Genomic DNA, 14,855 nt, shown 5'->3' on the forward strand with positions numbered 1-14,855 from the left:
GGGGGAGAGGGAGGGAAAGGGGAGGCGGCGGTGGGGAAGAGACAGAAATCTTTAATTAATTAATAAAAAATAAATTAAAAAACAATAAAAAAAGAATCCTGAATCTGATTTTGTCACAATAGTATTTTCTCTTCTAAGTAATTTTGATTTGTTTTCTGGCTTGTGTCTTTGAAGTTATTGGGGGATAGACTAATGAGCACCTTAGGCATCAAATACAGTAAGAAACACGGCTGTGAATAACCAATCCCTCCATGGCCCACGTAATTCAATGCATTATAATATACAAGTAAAAAGGCATCAGAGTCACCAGCAAAGAACAGAAGCCCACCATGGAAGGGTAAGTCAGTCACAATTCCACCATGGCACAGGTAAGTCATATAGAATCCCATCATGGGTAAATGAGCCACAATTTCACCATGACATGGCTAAGTCAGTCGCTATTCCACCATGGCATGGAGAAGTAAGCCACAGTTCATAGAACATTGAGGGGTCAAACACAAATATCTACATACATTACACACACACAGTATATATGGGCATTGAGGAACAGAGAGTGGGAAGGAGAGAATTTGTGAGCACCTCAGAGTCATGATAAATATACAATGCAGTATTTTTTTTTCTACCAGAATATATCTTTAGATATAGGCTTTGAAAATCCCCACAAATTAAGTTATAAAAACACATGTGCACAATATACAAGGAAATACAACACCATAATTGAGAATCATTAAACTTTATAGACAAGACAATCTGCCAAAATTTTTATAAATTGTTATTTACCAGATATATGCTTTATAGAATATAAAATAAGTGTGTATAATTATTACTAGCAAAACAAACGAAAGACTGAAACTATGAAAAAAGTTAGAGATTGTAAAATGTAAAGTATATTTCAGAAAGAAACAAGCTCTAAAAATAATAAACAACCCAATTGATAGATTTAACAGTTAAACAAATAAAGAGAAAGATATTTTGTGAACTTTATGACACATCTAAAGAGAATCAGAGAAAAATGTGAGAGATCTAAAGAGTCAAATCAAAATGGAAAGTAAATAGTTCTAAGATCTGCCTAATTGGGTTTCAAAAATTAAATCGAAATTTTATTTTCAAAGAAAAAGACACTAAGCTAACATTTTAAAATTTAATAATCAAGACTTTCCCAGAATTTCTTTCTTGAAAAGTAACAATTCCCAGATTCATTAAGGTTAACGAGTCTTAACTGAGGAGACAGTAGTTAAACACACAGACTTGCATATCATTAAAGGCGTATGCATACTAAACACCCACAGAAAATGAAAACTTACTGTGGTTGGATAAGCTGGCAGGTTAACTTCCCAACAGCAATATTGGAAGACATTATATGCTTAGGGAAAATAATTGTCAATCAAGATCATGTATTAATCATGGTGTTTCCAGAAACAAGGTTAAAAAATGATATTTGGGGGAAACAAGACTAATAGTTTGTTTCAATATCAATAGAACCCATTTTAAGAGATTTTAAAAAGGTGTAACTCACCTAGAAGGAATGTGATCCCAGATGTTAGCTTCAGAAGCAAGAATAAATTATGAGCAAGGACAATGGCAGTCTGTGGAAAAACATGAAGAGACTTTGGCCGCATAAAGTCATAGTGACAATTTCTTTTAGAGGTGAAAAACTAATAGGTGAAATCAACAAAATAAACAGTGTTAACTGAGGGGAGTGTTAAATATTCAAATAGTTTTTAGCCCAGGAACATTTATGTTGAAGGTAAAGTTATTAACATAGATTCATAAATTACATTTGCTTGCTTAAATGTATGATATAACCACGAAACTAATATAAACCAGTCATAAAATTTCTTATAAGTAGAAAGGAAAGAAGTAAAAGAAAAATATAACCAAGCATTTCAGAAAAAAAAAGTTATGAAAGAGAAGAAAAAAAAAAAAAACAAAGCCTCAGAGAAATGAGAAGTACAAATGAAGATGCAAGACAGAAGTCCACGTACCTAAAGAATCATGGGAGACTGAAATGGACGGTCTTCTTGGTCTGGTTAAAAGGCCAAAATTCCCCCAAAAAAGTTGTAGAAATAAGAAAACGGGTGAGCAGAAGGGGGAGGTGAGAGAAAAGATAGAAAGGGGAGGTCGGAGACTAGGGAGGGAGGAAAATTAGAATAGGAAAAAAAATTAAAACGCATAAAGAACTTTGAAAACATTAGCAAAAAGAACAGGAAAAGATAATCAAATAAGGTTGGGTCAGTTGTACCAATGTAAAACAAAAATGTCATTATCACTGTTAACATTTTCCTCACAGTAGTATCCCAGGGCCTCAGCATTCAGACAGAATGGTTAGTCACCCCAGGCCAGGCAGTAGGACTTCTGGGTCCCAGGACTGCGCATGTGCCATCAGCATTCAGGCAAACTGCCTAGTCACCCTAGGACCCTAGTGATCTATGCATGAAGTGGCAATGCAAACCCCAATGCTCATGCGAGTTTTCAAAGTTAGACAGGCCTGCTCCATGCTCTCATCACATTGCTTTCAAACAGATCTGTGCACCCCCTTCTTACTCACCCTTTCCTTCTTTTGATAAAACCCTTAAAGTGGGGTTCGTTGTGTATCTTGAGGTCCATTCTTGCACCTGGTAATATCAAACACCCTGACAGAATAGAGCTTGTATTTGAACTTGTATGCACATAGTGATAGCTAGGAATACAGACTGTAAAAATGGCAAAAAAAAAAAAATTGTAAGAAGCCAGCAAAGCCACTGGCACAGCGGCTTATCTTAGGTTTCTTCATACAGCTGACTAAAGGCCTATCAAGAAGCATTAATACTATGAATACCAAGACAGTATGAAAAATATGAACGATAAAATATTGCAATATTGACTAATGCACCAATAACTATAGAACGAACAATGTTTTCACAACTCAGAAAACTCATTAAAATGGAACATCTAGAAGTATCAAATATTCATTAATTTGTTTCAAACATATTGTTATATAGTCTCATATAAAATTATGGTTAAGATACACTTATTTATTTATTTATTTTGAGACAAGATTTTACTATGTAGCCCAGGCTAGCCTTTGAGTTACTTTGAAGACTCAGTCAACTTTGAAATTGTTATAATCCTCTTGACTTGGTCTCTATTGTTTAGAGATTATAAGCCTTATAATCCTCATTATGACCAGATTTAGAAATTAAAAAAAAATTAAGGCAGGAACAATATATATTTGAAACTGCAAAAAATACACTTATAAATATATTCTTAAGTCAAAGCCAAATAACTTGTACAAGCGAAAATATTTATATATCTGTGGTGGTGAAAATATCACAAATCAAGAATCTATTAACTGTAAGTTAATAACTTTATGAACTTTATTATAAGAGTTTAAAGTGAGAAGTTGAAAGGCTGCCTATATCAACTAGCTGAATTCATCATTCAGCAATGTATACACTGTCAAGCATCACATTGCATCCCATGCAGACACACAACTAAAATATTAACAAGAAGAGGATAAAGACTAAAAATTAATTACTTAAGCACTGACAAAACAAGTCATAAAGTAAAGAGCACCCAAAATTATTGAAGAAAGAAAATAAAGGTAAAAACAATAATATATTTAAGAAAGACTTCTCTAACAAAATATGGAATAGCAAATCATCTGGGAAAACTGTTTTCTGGAAAGAGAAGTGTAAAGATTCTCTGGAAAATCTGATCAAAGTGAGAGAGCATAGGTAAACTATAGAAACAAATTAATAAGTCATAATTACAGGTATTGGTTATTGTATAGGCTATTTTCTGTCAATCCATTTACATATAATGTATACAGCCTTCCAGAATAATACATAGAAATTTCTGGATGAAGAAGACAAAGAAAATCTGAATACCCTTATAACTCTATAAGAGAAAATCCAAATAGTATTAAAGGTAAATTTTACCATATATGCAAACTCTGAAAAGTATAATCACATGTACACAAATTATTTGGGACACAGCTGAAGAATCTACTTACTCTAAGTTAATATCTTAGAGGCGGGGCGGGGGAACTAATCTTAAAACCATAATCTGACCGAGACAACATGAAAGCATGGATTATATTCATAAATCATTAATAACTTGTATTTAAAGTTTCTTCCTAAGTAAAAAATAAAGTTACCAATGTCATAATCTGTAGACTCATGTACAAATATCTTGGCTGTTTGTGAACATGTAGTATGATTTTACTTTGTAATACTATGTTAGCTATGTCCATGTAGATTTTTGGGGACAGTGAAATCTAGATAGAATCATTTGGGTGACAATTCATGACAGGTGCTACTAGAGACACCATCTTTCTTATTCAGCAGACTATTCCCTTCTTCCCACAATTACAATACAACAATAGAAGGATCATCAACAGAGTTTCCTTCAGACTAGATACAAAGAACCTTATGCAATGCTGATAAACAAACCTTTGTTATTGAACTTACTGAATCTTGGTAGTTTCTGCCGTGTGGCAGTGATAAGTCTATGCTATTCTAGCTGATAAACATATTGTGTATGAATGAATCTATTTTGTGATCGAGATTAATTTATTATAGGAACATGTATTTACCATTGGAAGATAAAAGTCCATGTTACAACATTAAAAGATAAGAAATAATATGAATACAGTAATACATATAAAGAGAATTATTTGACAAAATCAAGCTTAAATTATCTAAAAGTTTCCTACGAAACTGTTGATAAAAGATAAATTTCTATATGAAAAAGAGACACATACAGAAAGCTGAAACAAAACTAACATGCCACAGTAAATGCTCATACTACACCCTATGAGGTCATGTGGATGGGAAGGATGGGCTTTAGGTCATTTCTGTTTGCCCTTACCTAAGAGGCTTTGGCAGAGCAATAATGAAAGAAAAAAAGAAAACAGGAAGGATTAGAAATGGAAAATAAAAATGTAATTACAAATGAAAATTACATGTTTGCCTTGGTGGGAAACCCAAAACAATCCACAACTGAATGATGCAAATAAGAGAGTCTAAGTCTTCTGAATAGAAATTAATTAAAATATATCATACTGAAAAAAATGAACATATCAATCTTGCCTTGATATGCTATTTGTAAAGCCGCACAGTTTATGGTATAATCACATCTAGCAGTGTGTTAGTTAATTTGATGTTTGTTGTGACCAAATAACCTGATGCAACCAATGTCAGAGAGGAAGGGTTCAATTTGATTGACAGTTCTAGAGGATACAGTTGATCACATCAGGGCAAGCTTGGTGTCAGGAGCTGGAGGAGGCTGTTCACACTGTGTGTGCAGACAGGAAGAACAGAGAGCTGAACACTGGTCCTCAACTTATCTTCTCCCTTTTATTAGTTCTAGACCTCATGTGTTGGAATGGTGCCACTCACATTTAGCATGGTCCTTCCTTCCTCAGTTTACCCAGTCTAGAAACTCTCAGAGCCATGCCTTGCTAAGCCGACAGTTTGCCATCACACAGCTATTTCCTGTCAACTTGACACCTAAACCTGTCACTTTTAAGCCTTAACCCACATAAATTCATACAATTTCATGATACAAAATGTGTTCAACTCTTCTCTAAACATCCCTATATAGCCTTCCAGTTATAACAGTTCCAGCACTGCTCAGGACTCCCGTCTCTTCAAAGACTCAATGAAGTCTCTTAACTGTTATCCCCTAGGAAAAGAGAAAGGTTGCATACTTCCAATAGATAGTATAAATAGTATATATAGTATAATAGTATAAATAGTTCTGTTCCCAAAGGGAGGAATAGATACATAATGAGAAAAGATCAAACCAAAGCAAGACTAAAACCCAGAGCTTGAAAAACATCAAATCCTGCAGGTCCCAGTCTGGAATCTGGATCGAGTTGTGGATTCCTCTGAGCTTCGAATGGATTGGATAGTGCCACCTGCCCAATTCTGTTGCCGACAGCACACACAACTATTATGGGCTAGCTCCAGTCCACTCGCAGCTTTTCTCAGCGGACATTCTGTGGTTCTGATATTTCTGATACCTTGAGATCTTCATTGCAACTTCGGCTTCACCTTCACAGCCTCATGCAGCGTCCCTTCAGGTTTTATTACAAGGACTCCAGTTTTAACATCCATTGCCTAGCCTCTGTGGTCCTCTGCCACTCCTGCCCCCGGGCAAGCCTCTGTGACCCCTTCATTCCCATCTCTTTCGTGTCTGGAATATCGGTACCACAGGAATGGCACGACCAAGTTCCGTTAGTTCAGCTTTCACCATAGCTCCTTGGATCACAGCCGACTCTGTGTGCTGACCCTGGGGAAACAGGTTCCTAGGCCATTTGAATTCAGTCTCGTTCAAGTTTTCAGTAATTGAACAGAATACAGCCAGATTATTTGCAAGAAAAAGTGTAAAAAACTTCCCACAGAGTCTGTGTTCCCTTCCAAACCCTGACAAACCGGGTGGGCCTCGAGTGTACGCATTTATGTCAGCACCCTAGTCCTCCAAACTTCTCCCATGATGCAACAGCAAACTCTACAACACCTGCGTGCTTTTCCAGCACATAGGTTCAAATTTGTATATATTCTTCTCACATAACAGTCTCAAAGGCATAATAAAAAACACATGGTCAAGTTTATCAAATAAATTGTGCTACTTTGTGGTTCTAATGCTCTGTACTGTTTATTTTTCTTGTTGTTGTGTTGAAATATCTGACATCAAGAAACATATGAGAGGAAGGGTTCATTTTTTACTTAGAATTCTGCCATAGTGACGAAAACATGGTGACATGAGCAAAAGGTGACTAGTCACCTTTGTGAGGAGACAAGGAGAGATGAGTTAAGTTAAGGCACATAACTTAATATATCCTTGACCTCGTCCTATGCAAAGACACCGCCCACATTTAGGGTAAGTCTTTCCATTTCTGTTAAACCAGTTTAGAGACTCCCACATGGATATGCCCAATGGTTTATTTCCTGGATGATTCTAGATGCTGTCAAGATGACAATCAATAGTAACCATCACACAGTGCTATAAAAAATGATAAAGTAATAAAAAGAATAAAAGAAGAGCTTAATAAATGGAGTGTTATTTCATGTTCAAATATTAGCAAGATGTCAATTCAGTGCAAATTGATTTATGGATTCAAGGCAACTGAAGTGAAATTGACCTCGGTGTGTATGCTGACAAGCTAACTGGTCCCAGAGTATATATAAAAAGCCAGAGAGAATCAAGAGGATGCCAGCTATCAAAAATCATCAGAAAGCTGCACGTACATGAAGATGTTGTGTGTGACCTACTTTCTGTTATAATTCAGTAGGGGAAACAAAACACTTTTAAATAAATAATGCTTAAATAATTTTGTGTTCAATTATTTTAATGCATGTTGCAAATAGTTTCCCCAGTATATTCTTCTTTTATTATGTCATAGTTTCAGCTCTTCAAATGAATTTCTGTATGCAGTGAGCTAAAAGAGTACAAACTTGCCTTCTGTTTATGAATATTCATTTGTTTCAAGGTAAATTTTAGTTAAATCTTTGTATTTGAACCATATTGTATTTATTTTAGGAAAAAACACTTGAAAACACAAGGAAAATGGAATCAATCATCCTAGTCACCAAACAAAATTCATAGAACAATTTTCTAATTCTATACATAGCATAGGATAGATACGGCCTGATATTCTAGAAGCTGATGCAACAGATATATTTTTATATTGTCTCTTTGTCCCCAAGCTCCTAAATAGAGAAAGAAATACCTGATAATGTAATTTAGGTAACAGCTAACACTATGTTTGTACAATGGGATATAGTATAGCCATTAAAAAAGAAAAGTGTCTTTACACGCAGGAATAAGGCTCTAAAGTATATTTAGTGACCAAAAAAAGTAGCAGGGAAGTATTTGTAAAGGGTAAATATAAATGCATACATATGCAAATGTATAGGACACATTTCCTGAAGTTCCAGAATGTCAGTCAACTCTGTGGCATGAGTTTGCCATAGATAAAAAAGTCGATGGTTAAAGAATCGAGTGAGAGGTGGAAGCTGGTTTTTCAATTTTACCTTGTGATTTCTGAAGAGTGTGTATGCTTTATGTGTTTAACCCTTCAATTTAATGAAAATGGCTTAGAAGTATACAGCTGTAATACCAGCACAGGAGAGACGGGTGTGGGAGGATGTTGAGTATGAATGAGGCCAGCCTGAATTATGTCGCTGAGACTCTGCCCTGCAAGGGGAAGAAAGGGGACAGAGAGAAAGAGGGACGTACTAAAGCTTTATTAAATTTTAGTAAAGGATGACTTCCACTGTTTTCCTTAGATATTACTTTCAAATGCTAAATCCTTTCTGATAAGTGACATGAGTACATACGTGCCTCAGAAAAAGTGGCCCATTCAAATTCCTGAGTCTCTGAGACTGCACCCAGAACGTGTGGGTACTGCCCAGCATTCATGGCATACCCAAAGAGCACCAACGGTCTTAGAGAGGATTTAGAGTATGAAATCACAATTGTTCACATAACTTAGACTATTCAGAGAGAAACTTGTATGAGTTTCTAAGCAATCAATCATATTTGATGAGTAACAAAGCCCAAAGTGAGCAAAGGTCCCAAGTCTAGTTATCCTCCAGGAAGACAAAAAGTTGTAAGTAGTTCTTAAGGGGGCTGTAGTAGTCTGGCTGAGCATTTTATCATTTGTTAGAAGCCAATGCTAAGAGCAAATGGTTCCATCCTGTTGCTGTTTCTCACACATCTCTGTTCATTTTGGCTACCATGGGTCCACCATCAGTCCCACTGTCTGATCAACTTGATATCCCTTGAGGCTCATAAACCAGCCAAGAGGTATCACCTAAATGTCCCCCAGATAAGGCCCTGACCTCTTTAACAGGTTATGGGATCATCACTTTTCTGGTATTGAAGAAGCAAAGAAATTTACCAGTGAATTTACCTGTTGATAAGTTCATGAAAGTAACAAAAAGAAAAATTTTTCACATAGGACTCTCATATCCTACCACTGGGTCAGTCCATCATGGGCCAGAATGAATGATGTCACTGAAACATAGGAGCACATTTAGTCTAATAAACAATCTTGAAGAGACACTAAAGGTTAGAATTGTATAAGGCAGATGCGGATTATTCAGGTGAAATGATTCTTTAATTAATAATGAGATTAATCACAGGATGTAAGCTTTGTGATGTACCCTGTGTGTGTCTATAGGTGTTTCCTTCAACTTATATGTTTAGGAATATAAATGAAATATACACAGTACCATCCCCTGGGCAACTGCAACTGCCTGTTCGTTGTCTATGCTCATCGTTCACTCTAACTGGGAGGCAGCTGTCTAGACTACACAGTTCACTTATGAAGATATGGAATGAATTTCCTGGGCTAGGAAGCCATGTTGTTTTATTACTAGACAAAAAAGAATTTTACTGATTTATAACTTTTATTTCTCTATTTTCACATACATAGTTGATTTAAATAAACTAACATTATGTTTGAATGATAACTCAAATTATGAAAATTCAAAAATGTCTTTGTGCAATATAAAGTAGTTTCCATATGCCAATATCAGTGTAAATAAATAATAACTGCATGTCAGTCTACTTTTAAATGTTTCCCCCTTTCTCCATTTCCACATGAATAACTGCATGCATTTTCCTTCAGACTTCAGGTGCCTTAGAAATTGTTGGTTTAGAAACTGTTTCACGAACCCCATGTTCAAAGTGACAAGTGTCTTCTTCCCTACCCCATTCGTAAACTAGAGGGATAAGTAGTAGAAACCAGGACCAGAGAGCTGTGACTTCATGGGTGAGTCATTTATGGCTTAGTTCTATGGGCAAGAATAGTTTTAAAACTGCTCTTCAAAACTATTTGAAAGAGCATCTTTTATGCACAAAATCATATCATCTGCAAGTACAAATTCTCTGCTTCATCTTTTCCTACTTGTACTCTCTTTATCTTCTTCATGTGCTTGTTGTTCTAGCGGACTTCAAGTTCTATCTTGTGCATGAGTGGGGAAGTATGTTACAGTCTTGTCTTATTCCCAACTTTGGTGGAAATGCTTTGAGTTTTTCTCCATTTAGGATGATGTCAGATGTGGCTTTCTTATATATTCCTTTTATTATGTTGACCTAAGTCCCCTATATTTCCATTTTCTTCAGAACATTTATCATGAATGGATATTAAATTTTGTCCACAGCCTTTTCTGCATCTAATGAATTGACACGTGGTTCCTGTCCTTTAGTCTCTTTGTGTGGCAGATTGCATCTATTGACTTACATGTGTTGAGCCGTCCCTGCTTTATAACCTTTTAAATCTGTTCTTGAATATGGCTTGTAACTTTTTTATTTAGGAGTTTTACCTATGTTCATCGAAGGTATTGTACTATAATTTTTGTTGGGTATTTGTCTGGTTTTGGTATCAAAGTATTAATAGCTTTGTAAAAGACATTTATTTGGAAGTGTCCATTCCTTTTGTATTTTGCAGAATAATTTGAGGAATATTACTGCATAGAAATTCCTACCATGAGTAGCCTTTAAGTTACCCGCCCACTTGGTGTGGCCACTTATACTATACATGCTGCTGTAAAGTGCCCATTGGGCCTCTTTCCTGACTGCTGAATTTGGTTGCTGTTCCCCTTTCCAGCAGAGGATTGTGATCTCTATGTCTACCCCTAAATAAATAACCCTCTATTATACTCAATTCTGAGCTAGTGTGAGATTTCATTTAAGTGTCCTTCTTCATCTGGCACCCCATGTGGATCCAAACTTCACATCTACCAGGTGGATCGACTTAGAAGCCTAAATGATCCACAACCCAGAAAGTCTTCCACCCCCACCTGCTTGACTTGTTTTAATCTACTAAGCAGTTGTTTATAAAACCCCGCAACAGCAGAGCTAACTCCATGCGGTGACTTGAAAATTTTCCAAGTGTGTGCATGCACACCCCCACCCCCCACCCCCACCCCACTCAGCCCTCACTGCCACATTCCCTACGGCATTTCCTACAGCATGGCGACTTGTACAACTTCTGGTTTGTACTCCCGGCTCCTGAGTTCTGGGCTCTTTGTTCCATGTACGGAATTGATTTAATTGCTTTTAATTGTCAAGCAAAGCATATATCTCAATATTTAAACAGCACCAAATGGGGAAGCTAAAGCCACTCAGGACTGTTCATAGCACCAGGTTGCACCTCTAGTCATGACTCTACCACCACAACATCTGATGGACAATAAAGATTATTATAGCTATAACAATTCACCAGATTTCATAGCAGGTAATTAATAAATCAATAAACTTGAAAGTTATATAATGGCAAGCAACATTACCATTGAAACATTTAGTAACTTCTTTGCTAATACTTTGGATTATATTCTGTAAGGTTTATATGGTTTTGGTGATACATCCATTTATTGGATATTGGGACTCAGTTTTTTTCTTCATAGTATATTATTAAGATAATGGTTTGGTAGCAGATCCAAGAATGAGGCACTTTAAGAAATGATACAGTCTTTACAGACTAATGAACAACTAGCTGACAGGATTGATAACATCAAAAATCAAAAGTTACCTGAAAAATTAATACTATTGAAAAGGATAACATTAATTTGATAAACAAAATTGAATCCATGTCGAAGGATACTGAGAAATTATTTGAAAGAAGTCATACTGTTGAATTTTAAAATCAAAATTTGTTAAAAAGTTATGATAGGTTAGCAGATAGAGTATCTCTCCAGGATGGCAATTTGCATGCTATCCAAATAATGCCCAAGGATGAGGTGTTATCATTAAAGAAAAAACTTCAGACCTTGGAATCACATGTGTAGAATGAGGACCAGAGGCTAGGTGCCTCAGTGAAGTCACTAGACATATACAGGCCAGGAGATTCAGACTTTGCAAAAGACAGTAATAAAAAGATTTGAAATAATTGAGGAAATTATAGGAACTTATGAGCAGGGAAAGAAGATACAAGGAAAGTATTCAACATCGCCAGTAGCTCTCAGAGATGACTTACCCAGGATTTTAGCTTCCTTCCCTTTAATCTACTCTGACAAAGTATCAAGTTCTAAAGGCCCAAAAGGATCCAAAGAAAGTAGATGGATACCCATAGAATTAATGATCTAAAAGAAATTAAGCAGGCAATTGTAACTCATGGCTTTCATTCCACATTTGTTAGGGAGATGGTAAAGACATGGGCTTCTAGCAATAAGGCCACACCACACAACTGGCTTCAGTTAATTTCAGCAGTCCTGGATGATGGGCCTCAACTGAGGTTTAAATACTATTTCAGAGAAGAGGCTAAAATTTTAGAACAGGGAAAAGCAAAGAGACTTGAGACTTCTCAAGATCAAATTCTTGGTGAGGGCAGTTATGCTGACCTATAGGTCCAAGCTCTTTACAATGAACCAATCTTGTTCCTATGCCACAAAGCAACCTTAAATGCTTGGAACAGGATTCAAGAACTAGAAAAATAAATTGAATCATATACCAGGGTTAAACATAACCAGAGAGAACACTTTAGTGACTTTTTACAAAGACTAACTAAAGGCTGTACAAATAGAAGTAACAGACCCAGATACTAGATGAGTACTTATTGAATCTCTGACTTTTGAAAATGCCAACTAAGAATGCAAAAAAGTACTTGGGCCTTTAAATGTTAGATCAGCACCAATGAATGAATGGACCCTGCATACAATGAAGATTGAGACCTTTGACTATAATACTGAATCTTGGGTAGGAAAAGTGATTTCCAAGGGAATGAAAGGACATCAAAATGTCAAATGTTTTAATTGTGGTAGAATAGGACATCTGAGAAGGTATTGCATACAAGAAATTCCTAGGAATAATATCTCCTCTGGGAATGGCAAGAATAGGAGGACTCAACCCTCAGGTATATGCAGAAGGTGTGACAAAGGTTGACATTGGAACAATAAATGCAGAACAACAAAAGACAGATAAGGCAACCTGATACCATTAGGAAACTCCTTGGGGATTCCTCTCACAGGGCCCCAAGTCAAAAGTGGTCCAGTCATTCTCAGTCACTATGGAGGACATATCTCAACAGGAAAATTAAAATATCTAGAGCCTTCTGTAAAAAAAAAATCATACTGTTCTAGATGATAGAAAAAAACATGGAGGATAAATCAAAATTCTAGGAAAAAATAGGAAACGTATATTCTGGCAGACTTCTATAAATGACCAAAGATCAAAGCAAAGAATACATATAAATGTCATTGTAATTGTGGGTTTGATAGACACAGGTGAGGATGTGAATATCATTGCTTCAGAATCGTGGCAACCAAATTGGCATCTTCAAGAGGCAGGTGTTCAATTACTAGGAAATGGAACTCTGTCTCAAGTGAAACAAAGCATAAGATGGGTTGAATAAATATAGCCAGAAGTACAGAGAGGAAAACTGAGGCCATATGTAGCTAATATTGCAGTAAATTTATGTGGTCATGACCTGCTGCAGCAATGGAATATCCAGATTAACATTCCTACAGTCCCAGAAACTCACAATTCTGGGAAGGATAAGGTATTATATACAAAGGTCACCAGTCATTCACTCTGTACAAGATCACAAAACAACTAGCAAACCTTTAGAGGTACCAATGGCCCTACCTTTAAAATGGTTAACTGGGAAAACAATTTGGGTTAAATAGTGGCCATTAACACAAGACAAACGGCAGGCTTTAGAACGGCTAGTATAGGAGCAAGCAACTAGATGCTCACCACATCGAAAATATCAACCATCCCTTGTAATTATTCTGTATTTGTTGTTAAAAAGAAATCTGGTGAATGGGGAATAGTGGCAGATTCAAGAGCTGTCAAAAAGGTAGTTCAACCTATGGGTACTCTACCATCTGGAATTCCTCTGCCTTCTCTATTACCAAAAGGATGGCCTTTTACAGTTATTGATTTAAAAGATTGTTTCTCCACTATACTTTTACAAGAAAAGGACAGAGAAAATTAGCCTTCACAGTGTCTACTTATAATAACTCTCAGCCTACTAGGAGATGCCAGTGGACTGTACTTCCACAGAGAATGTTCAATAGCCCCACCCTATGTCAATACTTTGTAAGTCAGCCATTGGAAACAATACATTAAAAAATTCCTAAATCTCTAATTTGACATTACGTGGATGACATTTTTCTATGGGATTCAAACATAGATACTTTAGGAGGAATGTTTGAAGAAGTAAAGAAAGTTTTGCCAAAATAGGAATTACAAATTGTTCCTGAAAAAAAAAAAAAAAAAACAGAGAGGAGATTCTGTCAATTATCTAGGTTATAAAATAGGTTTAAAAAACACTGAATTCAAAACGCAAAAATTAGGAGAGACTAATTGTGGATGCTTAATGATTTTCAAAGATTGTTAGGAGACATTTCTAGTCTATGACCAACTGTTGGGATAATGCCTGATCTAATAATTCATTTACACAAAATCTTAGATAGTGAAAAATACTTGAATAGTCCCAGAGGATCAACAGCTGAAGTTGAAAAGGAACTGACAATTGTTGAGGAGAAATTACAGGAGGCACATGTAGATAAGGTGAATTATATGTGATGCTCCAATAACTAGAGCCCATACATTTTATACTGATGAAAATAAATAAGGAAAGCAGGTTACAAATCAGAATAATTAAGTAAGATAGAACAAAGCCCTTATAATTCTGTGCAGAAGGCAGAATTATATGCTATTATCATGGTGCTAAAAGATTTTAAAGAATCTCTTAAAATAGTTACCGATTAACAATATGCAGGAAGAGTTGCCTTGCATATTGAAACCACTGAATTTATACCAGATGATACAGAATCTCATACAGATTCAAGATATAATCAGGAATAGGCTCTTTCCTATATACATAACACACATCTGATCCCATACTGATCTGCCAG

This window comes from Alexandromys fortis, unplaced genomic scaffold (genome assembly GCF_014885135.2).
Source record: "Alexandromys fortis isolate MF-2015 unplaced genomic scaffold, M_Fortis_MF-2015_v1.1 scaffold_169, whole genome shotgun sequence".
NCBI classification, from domain to species: Eukaryota; Metazoa; Chordata; class Mammalia; order Rodentia; family Cricetidae; genus Alexandromys; species Alexandromys fortis.